At 33.8% G+C, this 13,233-nt stretch overlaps 1 protein-coding gene across 1 annotated transcript in view; it reads left to right on the top strand.

The window, feature by feature from the left end:
• Positions 1–2,335: 2,335 nt before the first annotated feature.
• Positions 2,336–13,233, top strand: part of scat (VPS54 subunit of GARP complex scat) — a 57,790-nt gene continuing 46,892 nt past the window's right edge. The window contains exon 1 of the mRNA XM_087347052.1: positions 2,336–2,586. The gene's annotated coding sequence lies outside the window, so the exon portion shown is untranslated. The remainder of the gene's footprint in view (positions 2,587–13,233) is intronic.

Genomic DNA, 13,233 nt, shown 5'->3' with positions numbered 1-13,233 from the left:
AATTAAAATATGGCTCTCGTAACTAGGTTCTGTTATTATAAGCGTCTCTTCCGGGTAGCTTTCAACAATTCTGTTCTGTCTCGACCCAGTCAAGGCTTTGTAGTCCCTTCATACCAGTTATTGTCAGTATCATGTTATTTTAGTATTTATAATTTCCAATTTACCACCTCACACCTCAGTGGCGTAGCTTGTTAAGCCAAACAAAGAGTTGAAACTTTACCAAATTAATTTCATTATATAAAATATTTGCATATTTATGACGATAAATATGCCTGGTGTCTGTACTCGTTTTCCGAATTAACTGAACAGAGCCCTGAAGTAATTCATGTACCTCGTATCCGTTCGACCTCTATTTAAGTCTTAAATACGTGGTTCTTCTCTAATTAATAACAATATGGTTAGAATAATTTGTGTACAGGCCTACATAAATGTTTTATTTATGCTGAACGTAGCGTTAAATGTTTCAGATTGACAACTGGATACTAAGAACAATATTTAAACCTAAGAGTAATAACGTAGCAGAATTTTCGTAAAAGAATAGCATATTGAAATGTTTTAAAACTTTTACCCTTTACCAAATATCATTAGCATGAAGAATCAGGGAGGATTGGCGGGGTATACAGCATGGAGGGAGAGTTTAGAAATATGTAGAATCTATTGTTTAGAAATTCTCGAAAGAACAGATCACTCGGACGACAAAGAAGTAGATGGGAGGATAATATTAAAATGAATCCTAATGAAATATGGTCTGAGGTTATGGATTGGATTCATTATAGTTTAACTTAATCGTTTCTTTGTAAATTACGTGTCATGGCGATGGCCGTATATTATTAACACGCCCCACTATGAATTTTATATTTCTTATTATAATCTCTGGAAGGTATTTAATATAAATAAAAAATGTGAATGTATATAATTAATTCCGGAAATTTCTCTTAATTTATGTCTGTAAGCCTAAAAGTGAACTTTAATTATAAATTGACGTCGTTTGGAAGCTTGTAATATTATCATCAGTGTGACACCCATCAATTTATAGTTTAAAACTGTAGTATAAATCTAATAGGATGTTATTACATTGATTGACTAACCACTTAAGCCAAGTAACGTGATTTTGATGATGTTGTAAGTCCCCTATGTCTAGCAATCAAGAAATCCCCTGTGATCGATTACGATAGGATAAATTGATGTATTATAGCCCGTATAAATGTACTAAACACCCGGTCTTATGATGCGATTGCAGTTAAAATGTATGATAACATTAACATGCAAAGTTCACGAACAAAATGCATTACGTAAAGTTAATCCTTTCAAATCCAGTGGGAACTCTACGTACCATTTCTCACTGCAAGAAGCCATTATTTCCTTAATCTACATTAACTAATTATCTTTCTTTGCTGTACGGATTGGATCTTAAATATTATTTAGAAGGTTCTGACTTCAATGTGTTCTAAGAGAATTGTTTTATTAAAAATTAATTACTAGAAATCTATCAGTAATGCTACGATAATGAATTAAAGTAAATATAAAATATCAATTAAGCATAACAGGCCTAGTTAAGTCTAAAGGACGCTTACTGAAGTGAGATAAGGTACTTATGGAATGTCACTAAGTACCTTACTTGAAAGTGATGGAACTGTTGTATATATATACTGTTTACGATACATTTTATGGTAAATGTAGCAACACTCCGAATGTTAAACACCCAGCTTCTACAAGTATATGAGCTGTTAAAGACATGGTATTACAGATTAAACTGTTTTAATATACACCTAACTTGGAAGTATCGTAAAACTATGAGAGATAAATCAGTAAAGGTGTAATGGTATTCTTGGAAGCCGTCTTAAGATTTCTGTTTACTCAACGGCTTTAAGACATCAGTCTACGACTTAAACGAATAATTCTTCTACAATTTACAAAGGTCAAAAGTTGAGAAACTAGCGAACGCTCCACATACATTTCCTAACATTTTTATTTTAACGATGAAAGTTGAATTAAGAGAGGAATCAAAATAAGAATTATCTCTCGAATGGTCTGGGCAGACTGTAATCTGCCTCCTAAATTTTTTTTACAGAATTATTAAACGGTAGATTATGATCTGCATTCGAAATTTCTGTTTCAAAAATCTTTCATTTGGATCGAATCCTAAGCTCAGTTCGATCAAATATCAAACAAGAAAAGAACGCACTCTCCTCACAGTAACCGAACCTTCTCATCATTCTACGTCACATGTAGCGCTGCTGTAGTAAGCATAACATTCTCATAATCACGAATATTTCCGAAGTGACAGCCGATTTTTGACGATTGTAGGTAAGCGGTCCGGAAACAGATGGCGTGTTTACATTTTATGCAAGTGTGGTACGGACTTTTAGCTGTACATTGTTTGTAATATAATGACTTCTAATGTGTTTGACATTGTTTTAGTGTGATAACGTTTGAAATAATATGAGTTGGCGTGTGTTAACAGTGGTTAAATGTATAAAACAATTATAATATAGACAAAATTCAGTGTTTTAGAAGTGTCGGTCTTTGACTTCGTGGGACAAGTTTATTCATGCTGTTCTGAAACATGGACTGGCTTCAGATAAGGTACTGAATATGTTATGTAAAATAATCTCTTGTAATTAGTTCTGTCGTGAGGGAAAAATGTAGTTGTTTCAAATAGCCACGTTAGGTTGAAGTTCGTATAAACATAGCAATGTAATGTTGCAGTTAGGTTAATTAGTTTGAACGGGAAATTTAAGCAAATATTTACTTTATAAATAGACCTAAATATACGGGTACAAAGACGAGGTTCATAACACAGAAAACTTAACACGCGAGCAGTTTAAAGTTTTGTACTGAATGTGTAACGTTTAATGACTCATGTTTTGGCTGAAAGTTGAGTAACCATGATGTTGCCATATTACGCTGTGGTTACGCGTGAGAAATTCTAGTTAGTTTAAAAAATCACCGTTGTGGCAGGAGGAGTGGGGGCTGGATATTCCCCAGGCAACCTACATATCAAGGATATTTACCTATCCAGTGTAGCTATTTATGCAAAGTCCCCAAAAATATTTAGTTTCAACCAGAATTACAATATACAGACACATTTTAGTAAAACTAAAAAAAATACAATTTTATAAAAATCCCAAGTTGTTACGTGTATTTTTTTCTTAAAAACGATAATTATTTCGATATATCGCAGTCTGTGCTATACTCCTCAATGGCATGGCATAGGAACATAACTAGATTCGTGTAAATCATAGGTTATGTTGGAAAAATAAGCTCTGAAATTAAATTAGCCAGCTCATTTTTCTTATAGACTCTCAAGATCAAACTTCATTAAAATCCGTCGAATATTGTGTGAGATTAGACAAGCTGCAGGGAAAACAAAATGGCAGAGATATCGCCCACGTATGTTAACACAAAAGCGGCCCATAAAATGAACGAGTATAAACGAAATTCACTTATGGGCTCGATTTACAAATGGGCCATAAATGCATGATTTCACAACGTCATAAAACAAGTGGCTTCTGTCATAATACCGTCAATTTCAGAATGTACATGTTTCACTTACCGCCCCAGCTCTGGGAGCCTTAAAAATTGCATGGTCATGACGTTAACCAAAGTTAACCTCTTCGGTATTTTTCTCTTTTTTTTTTTGGGGGGGGGATGTGTAGAGTTCTCTTTCAGAAGCTGATTTAATGAAAGACCCACAAAATCACACGGCGTCATAACCCAAAAAGATGATCTAATTATGCAAATCGGTTGTAGGAATCAGCGGTTTATACAAAACACGATATATATATATATTTTGAATTTTGTTTAAAGTTGGTCATACTTTGAATCATTTTCTTACCCTTGAGTTTTGAAGTTTAATGTATAACTTCAGATTTCGTGAATAAGTGGCGTTGGATGTTGAAGATTCTCGGCGTTTCTCCAAACATTACTGTTGCCATCTTCAGGGGGGAAATTACAAAATCATAGTGCCAGCTCATACAATCATGCAGAATTTAACACAGACCCCGTTTAGTAGTTTATGGGTTAAAGCATTCATTTGTGCAGATAAACTTCCTAGTTAGGCCTACCTGTTTTTTTTTTTAAACTTCTTGCGCGGAACATATCTAAAAAATCACCACGCGAAACTTAGTTATTGCAGTTTAACTCTTTTAAGTACGAAGCATGTACAAAGAATTCAGTCCGTACGTAAAAGAAAACACAATACCTAATCATTAGAGAGATTAACTGATTAATTATCTTCACGGAAATAATCGCTGTTTACTCTGAGAATCATAAAAAAACTCATAAATACTTTGTGGGTGAAATACAGAGGAGTTAGTATATGTTAATTTATGTGGTATATATAGTTACCACTGTACCGTGAAGTGTTAAACAACGACTCCGTGCCTATCTGAACCAGAAATTAGTCTGCATTACGTATCGGACTTTGTAGTGTTTCCCGGTAAATTAATTTAGTTGTCATGACAAAGTATAAGAGTGAAAATGTTATGATACTAACATTGTTAGAGCGACGAGTTTAAAGTCGATCTCTGCCTATCGATCACATGCCCTCTTTTATTGTTTGGTCGGATTCAAAACTAGCCAAATGGTACTAACCACAATTCTACCACAACAATAGTACGGTAAACATCCAATCACATCGTCGGATTTGCTAGATCAGTTTTATAAACCATATTACAGTATGTGTTTCCATGTTTCTGGGTTAGTTTCAACAATGTACCACTACGCGTATCTCCGCTAATGCGATGAAAAGGAACTTTTTCGACGTAAATACGTCTATATGGAAGGGTCATTCGGCAAAACAGCGTTAGTTACTAAGATTTATAAGATCAATATCAACAATGTGTAAATATGGACCGACAATGGTCAGCTTTTATATGAAATCCTGCGTACATAACAATGCCTTACTCCTTTACCTAAGAAACTCATTGTTATGTCCTCTGTTTATTCAGCATTGTTGTGTTTCATTACTACCGTCAACAATCCGCTTTCGTGAGCTGTGAATCGCTATTTGAAGAATTGCGTCGTAGACTACGTAATTTTGTGCTGTTAAAAACGTTTTAGAATATCACAATTATTTATCTTATATAAGGATTATTAAGAACTCTGTGATACTCCATTTTAGTTTTGATTAAATTGATAATTGCCAGTGGACATCGTGGTCTCTTACAACTGAACAAAGTTTGAGGTAAGGGATTTTACTCAATTTTAAAGCATGTATAAAGAGAATATTTAGAATAAAGCTAATATATAAACTTCCTTTCATTATATTTATTGCCTAAATATAATTTAAATACAAAGACGTATTTACGTCAGATTCTACGGAACCGTGGTTACACTGTCGATGTTTTTGTTTATCTGTGAAAACAGTAGCCTTCGGAATTTAAAATCTGACTGGCCATGTTCTTTCTGTGGATTTTAAAGCTTACATAACTTGTCAATTTATCATTTTACAAAAGCGATGAGATTTTTCCCGTCCTCACGTAATCTGATCTGCTATTTCGTAGACCGTCACATGTTTTTTCTCTCAAGTGACACGTGTTCAGAAAAATTACGTAAAATCATTCCCATGGAATTGAAACCCCGGGAAAGTTGACTATTTGCTTTGAATTTAGTTACAAAAGTACCCAAATAATTAGGCCTTTGTTCACAGTTTAGAATACAGTAACAATGTATCACAAAGAATTTTTTTTTAATTTTTAGCTAGAATTCATCGGGCATTGGCAGTCAAAATAATATTTAACAATGAAGATTTTTCCCCAGATACAACACAGAACGAATCCATTATAAAGATAAACTGCTTGATAGTGTTCAGGGAAGTGATCGTTGTTTATTCTGAGAATCATAGGGAAGTCATAAAAACAGACCACTTCCAAAAAAATGCGATTGTTAAATCAGGTAGTCAATCCCATTACCACTGTAATTTGAAAAACTAAAACGCTGTGCTCAGATAACTCATAAATGCAGGTCAGAATACGTAACGCGTTTTTTAAAATTATCTACAACGGATTTCGACGAAATATCTTCGTCTTAACTTACAAGTTTTCGTCTTATAAATTAAAGCAAGCTTCTGACAAGATGAAATACATCTCTTTGAACTTAATTATAAACCTGCCATCTCGATATATTGGATTTCTTTTCTTTCAAATTACGTTAACATTCTGAATTAAAGAGATGCTTGTCCTTAGTTTAAAACTTTCCTGACTGTAAAACGAAAGACTCCACACGTTGAGAAATCTACTTTGCACAGTTTTCACCACTTCTAGAATACGCCATCTGGATATTTAACTCTAAATTTCTATAGAAAAATGAACCGAATCGGTGTTCCTGATGTATTTTTGTTACGAATAAAATATATGATTGGGCCAGTGTAAGAAAAATTGTTAGCAGCTAACAGCATGGAACAGAATCTCACTTAAGATGTCAATATTCGCCCACTTCATCAAAATATTTCCCACCCCCTTCATACAACACGAAATTTCGCCAATTTAAATCCCAAGGTCATCTAAATAATATTTATTTTTTCAGTCCGTACTGCAAAGAAAACATAACTATTCACCATTACAAAGGTAGTTTAAGTAATTAATTACTTTTTGCACTGAGAATCATAAGAAATGCGTAAAATTTCTCTGTGGGAAAATAAAAAAGTTACTAAATATTAAAAGTTGAAGTTACCGCTGAATTTTAAAGGGTTAGGGTAATGTATCTTGTCTCGGGATACTGATAGATGTTCGCCAGAAGTATGTATAGAAGCGTCTGACGCTGAATTACATCATGTTGTCAAGATGTGTACGCCATACCAATATATCTCGTAGGACGTGCGACGCGGTGTGGAATTGTATACCCCATCCCCAGGTGGCGTCCATGGAGAATATGAAAAATTTAAGTGCTCATGCCTATACAGAATGAAACATGAAATGAACTGTCTGTGCTCTGCTGGGTCGAAGATGAAGCCCCATGGTATAACGTGGTACTTGGTCAGGGCTGTCGAAAACGTCGTGGGGTGGTGATAGATGCGTGTGAAGAATTATGAATGATGGTAGAGAAACCCACCACTTTAACGACCTCTCACCTGTAATTATTTGATATTTAACCCGGATATTGAAGTATTTTAAGGAAGTTTGAAGATGTTACAGCTTTCAAAACATAATTAAAATAATTAAAATTTACCTTAGAAGTTATGTAAGGATTGTGGATTGGATGAATATGGCTTGAAATAGGATAAAGTCACCGTTTCTTTGAACATGAATATTAGGTTATATAAAAGGTGAGAAATTCTTGAATAGCTGAGCTAATATCAACTTCTTAAGTAGGGCTCTCTTTAATTGAGTTGTTTTAGTCGCAAAACATTTAAAATGTACGAAATATTTATTTCAAATTTTGAGTGCAGAAACACAAAATCAGAGGTGAGTGTGTCGTGTTCTCTAAAATGAGGACAATTTGTCCTGAATTTCATTAAGTTCCCACTTCTTCTAGAAGTGAATTACACCCACAGAGTAAATACAACAAAAAAATAATGTCAGGTCCAATGGGAATTCGGCTTCAGTTCAATATAATATTTGTTCTTCTCTCTGGTTTCTTGAAAGCTTTTACACTCATTCGAACTTTCAAGATGTTGAAAGTGCTTGTTATATTCGGATCCATATTTTCAGTTTGTCTCACCGTTACCCTGGGGTCTCGCGAAAATGGAATATTTCTCACGAACAATACTTCCTGTTGAACCTACGTATCTTTCTGGTCCTTAAGAAGGCTGGGTTTTCCGTGTCTGTCTTGGCCAATCTTCCTTCCGCATCACGACGCACGGCGTCTTTTTTCAGCGTCGTTTCCAGTTGTACTGGGAAGTTTTCGTGCTGTAAATACGGGGTCTTTTCTAGGCGTACGTTGCCCAAATCTTGTCTAATTACATCATGATACTCCTCAGCTGTCTGATTTTGTTCAAGGCGCCATTTTTATATCATGCTTTGTTTACCAGGTCTCGGCGGGAATCGAACTCGGGACACTTTTTTTTCATATGATATTTTCCCGGTCTCAACAAATAAGAATTTCCAAATTTGACTGTTCTCGAGCTATAAGCGGAAGTACGTATAAGCACATAATCTCAACATTATGTGTGAGGTTGGTTAGACGAGCTTTGAAATGTTAATTGAATGTAAAATCTCGAGAAAATTATTTGTGTTAGAATTTATTTGTAGATGTGAGAAACAGTGGAAATATTCATACTAGCTTTATGCATCGCACTGTTGACAGACGACGACGACATCTTCTGTTGTGTGTTCAAGTCCCATTTAAAGAAATGAGCTCTTGGAAATGACGTCAGACTTTTCTGAAATTTTACGTCGTTTATATATGTGCATATTTTGCAAAGCGGGAAAGTTATTATAGGGAAATAGCAGTGTTAGAAGAGGGAAAACATGAGGTGGACAGACCATTTATTTAATATCCCCGGAGTATATAAAAGACTGAAAACACCTTTGTTTGGAATCGGATAACAAGAAATTTCTATTTGTTTTCTTCAGTATTGATCCATAATATGTTATAGAGAAGTCAAACCATTTTAAGAGTCCTGATTATATAGAAATTTTATTTATAAAATTGTTGTGTATAATATTAAAATGAATTATGTTTATTTGCAAAGTGAAAAGTAAAATAGACTGATACATTTCAGAACGTAGTGAATCACTGTTTCATAGACTGTAAAACACAAATATTGCCTTTTTATTAAGGAGTTTAAATCAATTATTATACCTTACGTTAGAATTTAAGCTGAAACAAGAAGTGTATATAAAATTTCTGTTAAAATACGTGTTTGACTGCAGTAAAGATAAAGATTGGGAACGAGGAAGAATATCATAATACAATATTAAACAGGTTGTTTATTAATTTGGAGAAGTCAAAGTATATATTCGATTGGTTTGATGTTTTTAACGGTGTCGAAGCTTCGTATTATGTTAAATCAGTCGTTTAGGTACTAAAGGATTACGTACGTATACGGGGTTAGGTTACATTGCATGTCAAAGTATAGAATGTTTGTTAGAATTTAATGTTTATGGAATTTTTCATGTCTTCTGATCGTCGATGGTTGCCACATAATAGTGATAGTAAAATCACGAATTTGCAATTTGTTCGCTGGTTAGGTTAGGTCTTTCTTCCTAAGTTTCACACCTCTGTGCCTAATAATACTTCACAGAATTTCACAGTTAATTAACACACCTCCTTTCGTGAGAGGCGTGCTACTTTCTTAGTTTATTAAAGGATTCATATTTTCTTCTACAAAGAAAACTGAATCTGAGCCTTTAATGACGAAGAAACATCAGATGAAAATGACTCTTAATTACTCTCTTCTACCCACGGAGTGTGTTTGACTTGAAACACCCTCCACAATAAAAGTGAAGAGTGTAGTTCGTCTAACAAAAACTCAGAGTCGGCACTTCATTTTCTGATAGAAATTGCCGGGAAAGATATAACTAAGGGATATAGTTCTTGTGTTTTATCTAAGATGACTAGAATTTCATTTAACAAACGTGTAGGATTCGTCTCCTGTCTGAGGCTACGTTGCAGTGTAACCTTCTAGGGTTTTGCGTAACATTCCGTAACTTTCTAGTTTTCTTATTAGGCCCCTCCTACCCAAACCTGGGGGACCACTCTTTATCTAATGTTTCCTATTATTATATGTATTAATAGCTACTCCATATCTGTAGGCATTCTACATTGAATGCCTAATAGCATTTTATTTTAAAATGTTAAATTAATTAAATTTGTGTCTGTATTTTTCCTTTCCAGAGATATTATTTAATATTAATTTACCCTGGATGTAATTAATTATCATTGGAGTTTATGTAGGAATAAATATTGCCCACTCCTTTACCAATACCAAAATATATGTAATCATTAGTAGCCTATGAGAGCTTAATGACTGTTGAGTTCATTCGTTCCACAGTGGAAAAATGTATGACAATCTTCTGGTCGTATTTGAAAGTTTCTGCTTTTATATTCATGGGGAATAAAGGGCTATTTTAACCAGAACACGGAGGACAAACGTAAGTGACAAACGCAATTTCCTGAAAAGTGTAATAGCAGCCTCCCCCCCCCCACCACCACCCCGAGGAGGTGTTATTGATTCCACCTCAACACCTTTCAACGCCTCTCAGAACTCTCTTGGTTTTATATTTCTTTGAAAATTTTTTTAAGGAAATTGTTTTAAAATAAGATTTTATATTTCTCTTTGCAAACTGCAATGAAGACGAAGCAGGGTTAGCCACCTGTTACGAAAAGCAGATGGTCCGGTGAGGTCACAGTTTATGAAAGTTGCTACTGTATTTTGGAACACACGACTTTGCAGATTCACCCCATTTCCGTGTTCGACCTATCGAATAAAAAAGGAGGTGTTACCTAGGCACTATATAGGGTCGTCTAAAAGCTTCCTTTAAACAATTTATTATTTAGTTTATAACTTAAGAATACATCGAAAATATTTCGCTCTGAAGCCATGTTTATATTCAATATATTATTTAAAATCCTCCTTCCTGTGTTGAATAATACAATTTTTAGTTCACTAAAACATACGTAAATACAGACAGAAACCTCCCATTTAAGTTTTAATTTATTTATTAAATGCAAATAGCTAATGGCATGAACGTGACATATAGTACATATCCTGTAACTTTCTCTTAATACGTGGCTGAAAGTTTAATTTGATTTTCTTCATATTAATGGAGATGACATGTCTTATAGCTTAGAATTATAACTTAACTTATGTGATAACTCACAAACATTCAAATATCAGGTTAATCATAATTCGAAATGGCTTGTCTTTTATTGTTCTTACTAAAAATTTGTACGGTCCGCTGTGATTTTTAATTTAATAGATTAATGGCGCTAAGGTGACTTTTCTGTTTTCCACCAAATATCTTTAAATGGTCACTCTAATAAGAATTCTCGTTAAAATTAGGAGGTAAATAAATCGGTAGAAATATTTCGCAGCTTTTTTATGTATTATCTTGTGTTAATAGTAATCTTTGATTTCCTTTGAGGATAAACTTTGTCCACAAAACTGAGGCAGGTTGACCTCAGTAACAGTAATACCAGATAGTAAAGTATGTCATTTTACAAATGTTTCATATCAAACCTTAAAATCAAATTACCTGAAGGTGTGAATTATGATTCACGGGTGTGCCAGCTGTCTGAGATCAAAACCAACACAAGTGACGTGTTTCTGTCTCCAGTCGTAAATTATTCTGTTTAAAACTTATAATGTAATTGCATTATTTTCAAACAAAATTTACGTATATTTATAGAACGAATTTCTGTAAGTTTTGAGAAAAATTTTACATGTTTCTACGATTATTAATTCATTTACAATGTCGTACGTCGCTGGTTTTGAATCTGATACAGTTGTGTGTAATACGTCGTTACATAACTTGGGGCTGAATCACGTTCCATGTTATGTATTTTCTGTGTGTGTTGACGACTAAATAAAATTGTTATATATATATATATATATATATATATATATATATATATATATATATAGCAAAGCCTCCATAAGCAACGATATAACTGCATCTAAATTTTGAAACTCAAATAGCGTTGCCCTCTTACATCCAGTCCTTTATACAACATCCAACTTAGAATTAATCGAAATTGCGTTTTTAAAAAAGAGAATTTTTACTTTATTTGCAAGTCTGATGTGTCTTGTAGATCCACGCAATTCCCTTAGGAAGAACGGTAACCTTTTCAACTCTATTACCCTTGCGTTATATAAAAAACAGACTTGTTCTATGCCCTTAGGTGTAGAAAAAAATTTTCGTTCTCACCTTACTCGTAAATTGAAGGATGTTTTTAGAATGTTATTGTCTATAAAGGAATTTTATAAATGTGTACTGAAAAATATAATTCTGTGATTCTTGAGATGACGTAGTAGTACAAATGAATTTCAGTACATCTGTATTACCTGTTTTTAAGTCATTCCCCTGTGAACCATTTCCAGAAAGTGTTCTTTGGATAATGCAGTGGAAAACTAAAAAGTGGTTCTTTGCAGTGACCAGCCAATATTTTATCCTTCGCCATGAAACATTAAGGGACTTTTCTCAGAAAGAAAAATACACAAAACTTTACTTCTTGTAAAGTTAACTAATTTGTTAAGACGCAAGAAATCTTGTGTAGCTTAGCGCCTTGGGGAGAGAGGTTCTTTTGATAAATTGAAGAAGGTCTTATCTCCCGACAAATAGCAGGCAAGAAGACAGACGAAATCCCATGCACAGAGTAAGTATAAGCTAAGGTAATGAACACAGAGCGAGTTGAAGCAGTTCGCTTTAAAAACAAGATTTGATAAGTGGATTAACATTATTTTAGAAAAAAATTATTAATGCACAGTACCTATAAGTTTTGGATACTGCAAAAAGTAACATTTAATGCATAAAAACATTTTCATTCTCAAAATTTTAAAGTATGAAAATAAAAGTAATGGATTTACAAAGCACAAAATTTAATAGCAACAAAAATTGTAAACACAAATAAGACAAGAAAATTTATTTAATTTGATTATCGGATATCTGTCCACTGTATATTTATCTGTGTACTCATCCTTGCTGTTTTCCTCATTTCTGTCTCTGTGATGATTTCCCGCGTGTGTCTAAGCTAACCATGCATGGGCTCGACCCAATTTTCCTCCCACGCTTACTGTAGAATCATAAAACTGGCGCAAAATGACCAAAACTTCTCTCGTGAGGCATTCAGTATGAAACAGTCCACAGTAATTTCTTTACGTAATCAAGTTTACTTGAGAAAAATACCGTGAGTACGAAATAGTTACTCCATAACAAAAATCTGCAAGTCCTACTTACACAACCCGAGACAAAGTCTCTCTATCTACTACATGATTCCTTCAAGTGCAGATGAAAAGTCATAGTGGTAACTATTTGTACCACCTGCATTAACAGTCATAACTCTACGTTTTGATCAGATAGTGTATTTATGTGTTACATATGACTCCCAGATTAAACAGCGTTAACCAATTGGTATTTGTAATGGTGAAGTGTATTGCTTTCTTTGAGGTACGGACTGAATTCTTAAATATTATTCGGTTTCAAAAGTTTTAATGGAAAATTATCGATATTTATTGTTGTTATTAGGGGTTTATTGTAAGAACATTATCGTGAAAAATATTCTACATCCCAAACCTCAATTACCATAAGATCCATTTTAATATTATGCTCACATCTACGCCCAGCTCTA

This window comes from Zootermopsis nevadensis, unplaced genomic scaffold (assembly GCF_977971745.1).
Source record: "Zootermopsis nevadensis isolate Lab colony 2312 unplaced genomic scaffold, Znev_1.0 Znev_ptg000011l, whole genome shotgun sequence".
NCBI lineage: Eukaryota > Metazoa > Arthropoda > Insecta > Blattodea > Termopsidae > Zootermopsis > Zootermopsis nevadensis.
Note: the sequence above shows the minus strand (reverse complement) of the source record. Positions and strands in the feature narration are given on the sequence as shown.